The sequence below is a fragment of the Lolium rigidum genome, chromosome 3 (genome assembly GCF_022539505.1).
Source record: "Lolium rigidum isolate FL_2022 chromosome 3, APGP_CSIRO_Lrig_0.1, whole genome shotgun sequence".
Classification (NCBI taxonomy): Eukaryota; Viridiplantae; Streptophyta; class Magnoliopsida; order Poales; family Poaceae; genus Lolium; species Lolium rigidum.
The window spans coordinates 75457497-75469322 of NC_061510.1; the positions used below are offsets into that span (position 1 = coordinate 75457497).

The 11826-nt window shown below is 57.7% G+C and overlaps 1 long non-coding RNA gene across 1 annotated transcript; it reads right to left on the reverse strand.

Moving 5' to 3' along the window:
* Positions 1-283: 283 nt before the first annotated feature.
* Positions 284-2585, reverse strand: LOC124696899. The gene is made up of 3 exons (XR_007000737.1): positions 1644-2585; positions 1436-1561; positions 284-333 (listed from the first exon to the last, which is right to left on the reverse strand). It is a non-coding gene; the product is annotated as an uncharacterized LOC124696899 (long non-coding RNA).
* Positions 2586-11826: the final 9241 nt, after the last annotated feature.

Genomic DNA, 11826 nt, shown 5'->3' on the forward strand with positions numbered 1-11826 from the left:
GATAAGATAGCAGTAACGGTAACGAGATATAAATAGCACTAGCATGCACTAGGACTCGCAAGGCAGATCCGATAACCAATCAACAGCTGTAGGAGGTTGGTGGTTGGTGGTGGCAATATGGGCTGCTTGAGGTAACAAGTGGAAGGGACACGTGACAGGAACGCAACTTAAGGATAGCATGAGGGAGAAGGCAAAATAAAATAGGTGAGCGACTTCTGCAGGGGCAGGAGTATAAGGGAAATGCTTGCCTGTTAAAGCTTGTCGAGGAACATCCGGAGAACTCGTCGTATCTCACCGCACCACTTCGCGATCCTATCCGGGAAGAAGCAAATGCTGGAACATACAACGGATGCAAAGCTTACAACTACGAAAGAAGAATCAGCATGCTCATGATATGATATGCATGCATGACATGGCAAGGATGATGCGATGCACTTATCCAATTTAATCGGAGTCGAAACCCCGGACAAACAGATTAGGTTGGAGTTGCATTTCTACCGGCAAATTTAAGTGTTGGTTAGCATGGCATAACATGGCAGGGGTGCGCTACTTCAATATTAAACGGAGCGGGCAAATCATATATTGCAATTCCCTAATACTCCGCATTTATATATTAGGTGATAGGCACAAACTAACACGATTCGACATGATGCAAGATGCAAACATATGTATATGGATGACAATCTATTAATGCATTTTTTTAATAAAGGTAGACATATTGTTTGCATCAATTGGATTTGTAGAACAAAATATATATGATAAACAAGTTTTGCAAAATAAAGATAATTGGAGGCAGAAAGGGTGGATCTAATCCTCCGGTGCTGATATTTGGTCCCAGGTCTAGGCTGGTTCGCTGGCTTGAAGAGATACAGAAGCAAGACAGATATTACTACCGGAATTGTTGACTGAATTTTTATCAGAGGTGTTATCTGAAACTGAAGAACAACGACAGAAAAGAAGGGCATTTTGTTGTCCCTGGAATTCATCTGGTTCTGTTGTCACGTGAACCACTTCGGCTAGGCTTAGGACATAGAGTAAGATAGAGAGCAGAACTGATTGAGTAAAAGCAGAGAAAAGCTAGCTAGTCAAATACGTAGCAAGTAAGCAGACTGCTAGATTGATCTGCTGCCGCTCCTAACTAGCTAAGACAAGCTGCTGGATCAATTCATAAGCTAGCTAGCTTAAGCAAGCAAGCAAGTTGCTGAATTCATTCAGGAGCTAGCTGCACTGGGCGTGACCGTGAGTGCGTCGTGAGGCGCAGTGAGGCGCGGGGTGCTGTGCGAGTGTGCGACCTGGAAGGTAACAGCGATAGATGCAGTTAACTGAATTTAACTGAAAGCTGAAACCGAAACAGAGGAGATCACTCCTGCGGGATTAAACGACGAAGATGACGACCCAGGCGGGGCGAAAGGGTGGGAGCAGAGGCGACGCTCACCAGGAGGTTGCTGCTGTAGTCATACGAGTCGGAGACGCAGACGCAGACGCTAGGAACACGCACGGGTTGGAGGGTCACCGTGGACGGAGATGATGGACATGGTGGCGACCTCGGACACAAGGAGAGCTGTCAGTTTCGACAGAAATAAGGGACGACATGAAGTGATCAAACAATTCGGGGAAGTGGGGGATAAGGCGCGCCAGCTAACCAGGAAAACAGCGGAGCGCTCGATGGAGACGGGGACGAAGCGGTGGCGCCGGAAAACGTTGATTTCCTCGCCGGAGTCGAAGAAGAATCGGCGATTTGCTGTCGGTACGAGGCGCCCCCGGACGATTCCTTGCGCGAGGACGATCCTGGCAACGTGACGCAGCTCCTGGTGGCGTTGGTTGGACGCCGGGTTGTACAGAACGGTGGGGCGACGGCGAGCTTGGTGGTGGTGCTAGGTCCTCTTGGAGAGAAAAGAGAAAGGGAGGGAGAGCTGGCGGCGGCCTGAGGGGAAAGGGAAAACAGCTAGGGTTTTCTGGGGTTCTCAGGATTGGGATTAAGAGAATGGGAAAAGCAGAGCTGGTGCATGCTGCGTGACCACCTGAGAAAGATGATAAACAGGGACTTTCTCGTCTCCTGCCAGCGAAGAAGTAACAGGAGCCACCAGGGCGTTTTTGGCTCTAGGAAGGAAAAGCTAGAGCCAGACATAGGGAAAGAGTAGGCCAGGTTGGAGAGCTCACTGAATTCAAACTTTCAGGAATTACAAAAGAATTTAAAGGAAGCCAAAAATAGCAGAAAAGAATTTATAGAGACCAGGATGAGGGAAAGAAACGAAGTAGGAAAGATCCAAGCACATTTTTGAAACTTCATTACCGAGCAAAAAACAAATTGCAACATTTTAAATATCGAGTTTGGCGTTTTGTTAAATGAAAAGACAAGAGGAGGTTTTATATAGAAACCATACGAGAGGATAAAATAAAATATTTTTATTTGAAAATAATTTTATTTTGTTAAAAACATGGATGATATGATGCATGATTTCATGATTATGCACAAAAAGAAAAGGCACACGAAAAATCTAATAAGGGATTTTCCTGGGCCGCTACAATCGACACCACTAACAAGGAACCTCGCCCCGAGGTTCCACGTCAACCTAAGGGGGAGTTGGTTAAACTATCGGAATCTTCAGGCGACGTGTCGATCTTCTCGACACCACTAACAAGAATTGTTGGTCCATGTAGAACGGTCGACACCACTTACAAGAAGTCGTTGTTCCGCTGTTGATGATGCACTTTCGTCGAGACCTCCGAAGATCGGACCTAATAGGTGAGGGGCAAAGATCGTCCAACCCGCGTAGAGACCTATGACTTAGAGAAGCAGATAAGAGAATATTCAAAACTCGCAAAGGTAAGATGAGAAAGAATAGAGGTAAGGAGAAAAATTTAGAGCTAATCAGAACTATCCAACGAATTTTCAGAAAATAGTGTGGACTCTCTAAACTCAACGACCATTGGCAAGGTTATCCTAAAGGCTGGACTAGTGGGGTACCGTCAACCTGATGCTCTGATACCAACTTGTGACGCCCCAAAACCGGTACCATGAGGATCCCAGCGAATCCGCCGAAATCCGCACGATATCGATTCTAGGAGACGCACCACCAAGCGTCTCGTACACGCCGAAGCATGCACGCGATGCGGGTGGAATCAATCACGAGCGGTAACATTATAACAGGATTACAATAGAGCCCACAAGAAACATATATATTACAACAACGACTCATCGAGTCAAGATACAAATATACAATACAAAGATCCGAATCATACAAAAGATCAGAATACATCCTGTCGTGGTATCGTCACGGCATATGCCATAGGAGTGGCTAATCGAAGGGGCTCTGAGAGATCTCCACGGCGGTATCCGGGAAGCGGGTATGGGCACGAGCGACACGGCGACGTACCCAGGTTCGAGGCCCTCGGTGGAGGTAAAACCTCTACTCCTGCTATGAGTGTATATGGTAATCACACGGTACAATGGTGCTCCTAGAGCTGTGTCCGGCTGGCCACTGAGAGGCTAAGGGAGACGATGGTCTCTCTCCCGGGGCATGCGCTGTAGGTAGGTGAAAGCAATAAGTGATCGATCGTCCACGCTACGAGAGGGGTAGTGCGGCTTATATAGGCACCGGCACTTTACATATAAGACCCTATAGTCTGCGGCGGCTTAGCCGGCCCGGCTCCGCTCCTTCCCGAGGTGGTGACGTCAGGAGCCGTTGAGGCGTCATGGCCTGTCCCATCCGGCTGCCACGGTCAGCGGTATGGAGAGGAAGCGTCTCTGTCGCCGTCAACCACTGTAGCCTGTACGGCGCGTCGTAGGCCATGATGGCCTGTCCGGCGCGTGGCACTGTTGCTCCACGGTGCCCGCGCTTTACGGAAGATGAAGTCGGCGTGGACTTTGGGAACCCGGATCACCAACCCGGTTCCTTCCAGTGCAGAGACTCGCCAGCCTCGAGTCGGTCGAGTCATGAGACCCCCGGTCGGATATGGCTTGTAGAAGCCGGCCCAGCTACGGCATTGGCGGCCGTAGCCGAGGCCGACTAGGACCTAGAGCCAGCCGGCTTCAGGACCAGCCGGCCACGGCGCCGGCCAGCTGCTCCTCGGCCAGGCCTTTGCGTGAGCCGGCCGGTGGCCAGCCGGTTGCTCCGCGTCCATTGCCCTACCCGGGGTCTTCCCCCGACATTAGCCCCGAGTGGCAAGGTCCTGCGTTTAGAAGGACCTAGGCGGGTTTTCTCGGCTTCTTGAATATATTTGACGGCACTTGGAGGGGCCGGTGAGAATTTCCATTCAGCCGGCTGCGCCCTCGTCCGGCTCGTTCCTGCCGGCTTCTTCCGTCAGGCCGCCTTTTACACTTGTATAGTTTTTTGCCTTCTTGCAAGATTTGATGGCGCCTCAGCCTTGCTGATGAATTTTGGTTCGGCGGAACTTTTGTCCAGCTCCCGGACTCGCTGCGCGCCGGGGTCTCCGCCGCCTCGGGTCCTGCGCCCGGCTTGGCCGGTCGACGCACTGGCCTGGCGGTCGGTTCGTCTGGTCACATCAATGTCCCTCCGGATCCGGTGCGGTTGTGGGCGGCGTGGTGTGGCGGTTTCCGGTAGCGGTAGGTGGTCGTGGGAGGATTCTGGCGCAGTAAATCCGGAGGCGTGGCCACGTCGGCCACTTGGAGGCCAACCGCCCGCGCCGAGGGCTTTAAAAAGCCGCGGGGGAGGCATCGAGCGGTACTCGGCCATTTCTTCCTCCTCGCGCTCCTGCCTCGCAACCTCTCTCCGCGCTCGAGCTCTTCGCTGCTCCGGTGCGATTTCTTCTTCCGCTCCACTGGCGAACCTCGGCGAGCAGCTGCCCCGACGATCCTCCGCCGTGCACGTCGCCGCATAGCACGTCGGCCCGGCGCCACGGGGCCCCTGCGCATCGACGGCGCGCCCCTTCTCCGCCGCGGTCTCCTCCGGCGAGGAAGCGGTTCTTCTTCGCCCTTCCGTCTCTCTTGGACCTCTTCTTCTTCTTCGTCTTCGATGGCCCAGCCCAGTGGCTCTTGGAAAGGATCTTACATGCGGGAGGACGACATCGCCCGGCTGGTGCGCCTCCGCCGCATCCGGCGGGGGGTGGTCTGCGAGCCGCGGGCGCGGAGATGGAGCCCAGCCGGAGCCGGCGGGCGCGTCGTTTTCGAGCGCGCACCTCGGTCGCGGGTTGGGCCTGCCGGCTTCCAGCTTCTTCCGCCGCTTCCTCGACCATTTCGGCTGCGGCCGCTCTTGCACGGCCAGCGCCATGATCCTCCTCCGGCTGCTACGTGGCCTTCATGGAAGGCTACGCCGGCTTGTGGCCGGATGTGGAGTTTTGGAGCCGGCTCTTCTACCTCAAGAGCGCAAACGACCGAAGGCCGCTGAGGATGCTGCGGCGCCGCCTCCATCTATCCCCGCACGAGTACGCACTTCCCGAAGATTCCATTGTCGATTCTGTGAAGAATTGGCGGATGTCTTTTCTATGTGCGGAATGCGAGCCCGGCCTTCGACCGGCTCAGCCTGCCGGAATACAACCCGGCTCCGCCGATCGGCGGATCAAGCTGGGGCTGCAACGCCAAGTCCTCGGACCCGGACGCGGAGGTGAACCTCTTGAGTGACTTCCTGAGTGAGTGCGTCACGAGCGGCCGGCTTAGTGCCGAGGACCTCCTCTGCACCTACATCTCGCGCCGGGTCATACCGCTCCAGTGGCGCGTCCACAAGATTGGCCATATGTCCGGCCGGCTCGACCCAGACCCGGACGTCGAAGGCGAGCTTTCGGCTGCCGGGTGGCTCACCGGGTGAACAACATCACCAAGGCCAACATGCCCGACAGCTGGGATTGGGAGCTGCCGCCCTACGGCCGAGAGCATCCGCCGAACTAGTAAGTTTAACGTTTTTGCCGTCTTCGGCTTGCGGCTGCGTGGCCGACTTGATATTTATCTTGTTGCTTTCAGCTTTTCACCCGCCAAGGCATCGAGGATGGCGGCCCGGGCGACGAAGTGCAGGACGCCGGATCACGTCGACCCGGCTGACCCAGCGGCGACCAAGCCGGCGGCGGCGATCTGCCGGAGGTGCGGGATCGAGAGCGGCCGGGGGAACACAGCCCGCCGCCCTCGCTCGGGCACGGCGGGGCGGGAGCAGCCGCGGCAGGAGCGGCCGAATCCGGCCACGGGGCCCATCCCGGCGGTGCCTCTGCGCGCGGTGCCGCCTGCGGGCACGGGCGACTTCAAGCCGAGAAGGGAAGAAGCGGGCCGGCAGCGGGTCTACGGCTGCCACGGAGCGAGAGTCAAGAAGCGAGCGCCGGTGGCGCCCAAGAAGGTCCGGAGAAAGCCGGGTGAGTTCCTTTTCCCTCCGTTGTTTGATTCCTTTTCTTTCCTCTTCGTACTTATCTTTTCTTGCTTGTTCGGCTAGGGCTGCGATCAAATTCACCCGGGGAGGCGGCTCTAGGCAAGCTCCTCCCGTCGCGTCGCCGCTTCCGCGGCAAAGGAGAGAGCCGACCCGCAGCCTTCGGCGCGCGCGCGCACGCGCCGGCGCCAGCGTGCCGCCTGCGGGCACGCCGCCTGTCGCGGGGCGTCTTCTTCAGCCGCGCCTTCTAAGGCGCACAGCGGTGGAGACCGAGGTCAGTCGGCGCGCCGGCCGGCCTATAGACGACATGTTCCCGCGCCGTGCCCCGTTTGTGGAGCGCCACGGCCGGAGGCTGGGCTGAGGCAGCGGCGGCGAGGGCTGCGCCGCTGCGGCCGAGTCGGCGGGCCCGCGCCCGGCGTGCGTGGTCGCTGGAGCGCCCCGGAAGGGACGGCTCCCAGGGCCGGCTGCTTCAACGCGCCGCCTCCATCTTCGGAGCCGACGAGGAGGGAGCCGGCCGGGAAGGAGGCCGGCGAGGGAGGAGCCGGCAGCGCTCGAAGGACGCCGACTCCCGGGCGCTGGTGAGGACGAGAGGGTCCAGCGGGCCGGTCGAAGGCCTTCATGTGGCGAAGGGCGCCGGCTGGTGGCTGTGCCGTCCGCCTCCGACTCCGGCTCGGCTCGGCGAGGACTATGGAGAGGCATGGCATCGGGCGAACTCCTGCGAGATTATCAGCCGGGAGGGGCAGCTGGCAAAGGCGCCCATGAAGATGCTTTTCTCCGGCTACCGCGCCAGCCTCAAGACCAAGGCCGCTGAGACCCTTGCCCGGTGGCGACTGCTGGAGGATCTGAGAAGGTGTGTTTTCTTTTCTTTTGCAATTTTATTGTTATCCTGGTAGCCCTCCGAGGACGTGGGCCGACTGCTAGAGCCGGTCCGGGTTTCGTCTAAGCAAGCTGATTTTTCGAGACGGTTGAGGAGCGGCGCACCTTCCTGTCACAACCAGGTGGTGACCAGCTACCACAAGGCCAAGATCGAGCGAGCCGGCTTGGCTCGCTGAGCTGGAGGACTTGTCAAGGGTGGGGCCTTCTTTCCTTTGACTTGCTTTTCTGTTGAGTTTCTTTTCTTTTCTTGACGGCTTCACTTTTGCCGGCTTGCAGCTGAGGCCGCCGGATCCCACGGCTGGGTCGGACCTCCGAGTTGCCCGCGCTCAATGCGTCACGAGCGAGAGGCGGAGCCGGGCTGCTGCCGCCAAGGTGAAGGTGGCTGACGCGGGGCTGAGCGGCTGCGCCGGCGGCAGGCTAACCACCTCAAGGAGCTTGCCGCCCTCAAGAAGGACGGGGAGGAGAAGGCTGGCGGAGCTGAGCGGGCGGGCTGGACGAGGTGGAGAAGCGGCGGCTTGCGCTTCACGAGAGGTGACCACCAAGTCCAGCGAGCTATCGGCCACCGTCAAGCGGTGGTTGGAGAGAATCACGCGCGCTCGACCGCGGCTTGGCGGGTGAGTCTTTGAGTCTTATGCCTTCCCCTTTGCCGGCTTTCGGCCGTCGGCTGCCGGCTTAGGTTGGCGGCAGCGGCGAAAGCTTGATTTTTCGATATCTCCATCTTGGTGCAGGGCGGTCGGTTCTTGCGGCTGCCGGATCTTCTTTCTTGGTATCTGAAGTCTCATGCGGGCTGGGGTGCAGTCGGTTCTTGCCGGCTGCCGCCAGAGCTATTTGCGACTTCGAAAATTTGCATTTCAGACTTATTTCGGTTTTGACAGCTCGACATGCTTTTCTTCTTTGCAGCGTCCTTCCCACGGCGCGAGGATCGGGCGTTAGCGGCTGGTGGCAGGGCGCGGGAGGAGCGGCGACGGGCCTGGGGAGTGAGCTCAGACTGCTTCACTCATGGACTGACTATCGGCGTCCAGTCGCCGCCCGCGTGGAGCGGTCACCAAGCTTGGTTCGGGAGCTGCGGAAGGCGGCGGAGGAGCTGATCCGGCTGCTTTGGCCGGCGGAGGCGCTGCCACGAGACCTCTCCAACCTCATCTCCCCAGCTGGAGAGGGCTCCAGGCCGCTCTGAGGTGGAAGGAGTCGGCCACGCATCTTGGAGCCGACATGGCGCTATCCTTCGTGCTTTCTGGTATAACGAGGTTAGCCTCGACCGGTTGGAGTACCGGCGTGGCTGACGTGGAGGACAAGCTCCGGCGGAGAACAAGGTGCTGCTCGGCTTGCCCGCGCTGCGCCATTGCCGACTTCGTCGACAAGGCCATCTTCATCGCGGACCCGAATCCGCCGTCGGCGGCGAGCGAGGAGGAGGCCGAGGGCGAGAGGCGGAAGACGTGCCGAGGATGACCCGGCAGCTGGTTCTGGCTGACGCCGCCGGCTAGTCACGATCCAGCCGATGCTTAGCTTGTACCTGTTATCTTATGCTTTTTGCAGGGCAATTTTATTAAATCCCGGGATGCGGGTGCATATGTAAGACAATGTTATTATCCTTTTATTAAGACACACTTTAATGTGTTTGTTAATCATTTGTGTGCTTGCGCTTGCTTTCTTTCGACTTGTTCGCTTTTCCTATCCGCCCGCTCTTTGGCTGATGCTCTTGCCGGTCGTACGTCCGACTTGCGATCCGTCGCCGGATCAAGAGCGGGCCGACGATAGGCCGACGGTACGCCGGTCGAGCCGAGCTGAGTTGGCAATCCGACACTTTATGAAAATTTGCAAGTCAATTCGCTTTTACTCTTTCCCTTAGTCGTTTTTCGCGTGCAGCTCCTAGACCTTACTCCCGCCGGGACCAGCGGAGTTGCGATGCTGTAGCTGGATCGGAAGCCGGCTGTCGGAAGCCGGATCACGTTCTGGCCGACCGCGTGAGAGGGTTCAAGCCAATTAGTGAAACAAGATAAATGGCGAAAAACTTGTCGGAAACTGGCGCTCTTGGCGCAAGCTTTCATAACTCACAAAGGGATACAAGGGATACATACATTCCTGTTCTCATGTGTAAAATGGGCGGAGTAACCTGACATTCCGGGGACGTTTAGTCTCCTCGTCAGCCTTGTCCGGCTTGTTTTTCTTAGCCTCTTGGGCATCTATGAGATAGTAGGAATCATTGCCCTCTTGCCTTGCTCACGATGAAGGGACCCTCCCATGGGGATGCTAGTTTATGCTTTGTCCGGCTGTCGTTGGATCAGCCGGAGCACTAGGTCTCCTTCTCGGAATACTAAGGTCTTGACCTTCGGCTGTAGTAGCGACGGAGGCTTTGCTGATATACGGTTGACACGGACTCGGCCATCAGCTGGACCTCTTCAACTGGGTCGACTCCATCTTCGCGAGCTTCTTTGGCTTCGGCTTCGTGTAGAGCTTGATTCTTGGCGCGTCGTGCTCGATATCGGTCGGCGGGAGCGGCTTCGGCCCGTATACGAGGAAGAAGGGTGTGAACCCGGCTGAGCGGTTTGGCGTTGTGCGCGGGCTCCACGGCACGGCCTGGGCGGCTCTTCAATCCGGCGGCCGGCTGGCGCTCAAGCGGCTCCACCAGGCGGGGCCGGATGCCGGCTAGGATCAAGCCAGTTAGCCTTCTCCACTTGGCCGTTGGTTTCGGGTGTGCCACGGACGATAGGTCCATCCGGATCCCCATTTCTCCGTGATGGCGTTTGAAGATGCCTTCGGCGAAGTTGCTGCCATTGTCGGTGATGATGCTATGCGGGTAGCCATATCTCACGATTATTTCCTTGAGGAATGTGGCGGCGTGGAGCCGTCCGGCTTCTTGATTGGCTTGGCCTCGATCCACTTAGTGAACTTGTCAATCATCACCAAGAGATGGAGTCATGCCGCCTCGGGCTGTTTTGAATGGGCCCACCATATCCAAGCCCCATGCGGCCAAATGGCCAGGGTAATGGGGATGGTCTTCAAAGGCGAAGCCGGCGTGTTCCTTCTGCTGGCGAGCGTTGGCAGCCGTTACACTTCTTCACAGTTCTTCGCAGCGTCTCTCGGCGCGATCGGCCGTAGAAACCGCTTGCGGAAGGGCTTTAGCCACTATGGCTCGGGAGGAGGCGTAGGTGGCGCACTCCTGATGGATTTCAGGTGGGAGTTCAATCCCTTCAGCGGCTCGGCGCATCGGCTGAACACCCCGCCTACGCTGCGTTTGTACGAGCTCGTGGTTGATGATTGTATAGGCCTTGGCCCGTCTCTCTCAGTCTGCACAACCGGCACGTTCGTCGCCCGGGCTGGCCTTTGCACCGTCGGTGAGGTAGGAGAGGAATTCTTGCAGCCTGAGAGGTGCGCATCTTAGCATCTCGAATACGCTGATAGCGAACGGGGTCTCCTGGCGTGGGAGCTTCGAGCCCGGCTACATGGTCGCAGGGTTGGGCTTGCTGGCCGGCCCGGGGTTGGACTTACTTGCCCCGAGTGTGGCGGTGGAAAGCCCGGGTTGGACTTGAAGTCCCGGGTTCGGCATAGTGCGCTCGGCCCGGGTTGAATCGTTAGCCCCGACTTGGCGATAGGCTTCCCGAGTTCGGCTGAGGCAGCCCCGGGTCGGCCGGCCTGAATGTTGAATCCGAATCCGGTGGCCAGGTATGACGGGCCTTCTTGATAGCGTAGCCAAGGCGATGCCGGCGGAATGAGAAACTTGCCGGGTTGAGCCAATCTTGGACAAGGCGTCAGCCGCCCCTCGTTGTTTGCTCGCGCTGCTTTATGGTGGGGTTCGCAGCCGTGAAGCAGGCGGATAGCTGCTTGGACATGGAGGCGGTACCGAGGCCATGGTGGCGTCAGCTTCAGCGTCCCGGTCGCGGGTGCTGGCTGCTTTATACAGCAAGTCGGGTCGCCAGAAGCAAAGTATGTCGACGCCGCCAATCTCCTTGGCCAGCTTCAGCCCGCGTATGGCGCTTCATACCTCCATGCATTGTTGGAGTCGGCGAGTGGATCACGCAGGGCGTGAAGTCCAGCCGGTCTCACCAGGAGTGATGGCGATAGCGCCGCGGCTCCCAAGCGATTCTGCGCATCACCGGGCCGTCGAAGTGCATCTTCCAGTGTGTGGAATCCCGGCCTGGCGGCGAGTACTTGCATCTCAGCCCGTCGGCGAAGAAGTCCGCGGGTCTAGCGACTTGATGGCTGTGCGTGGCTCGTAGGATGGTGTGGTCGGCCAGCTCCGGGGCCCGCAGCCGGCCGTTGGCATCCTTGCTTCTTAGATGATTTCCGCGAGAGCGGGCTGGCCTTAACCACCGGATGGGATGTTCTTGGAAGTAATGCTTGAGCTTCTTGGCTGCCATGCTTAGACATAGTAGGTGGCCATACAGTAGTGGGGGTAGTTTTGCTTCGGCAGGAGGCACTTGGCGAATTGTGGAAATTTGGGGCCAGACCCCGTTGTTCTCTGATTTTCGGCTTCTTTATGACTCCACCACGGGACAACGCTAACCACTCGGTTGGTGGCTCGTGTCGCAGCCTCGGCTCCATTTGAACCCGGCGTTGCGAGTTGGCGCGGTTGAACGCACGCGCTTTAAAAAGTCACGAGCTTCATCGCTGCGGTGACCGGAGGGCAACTTGTCAGCCTTATCGT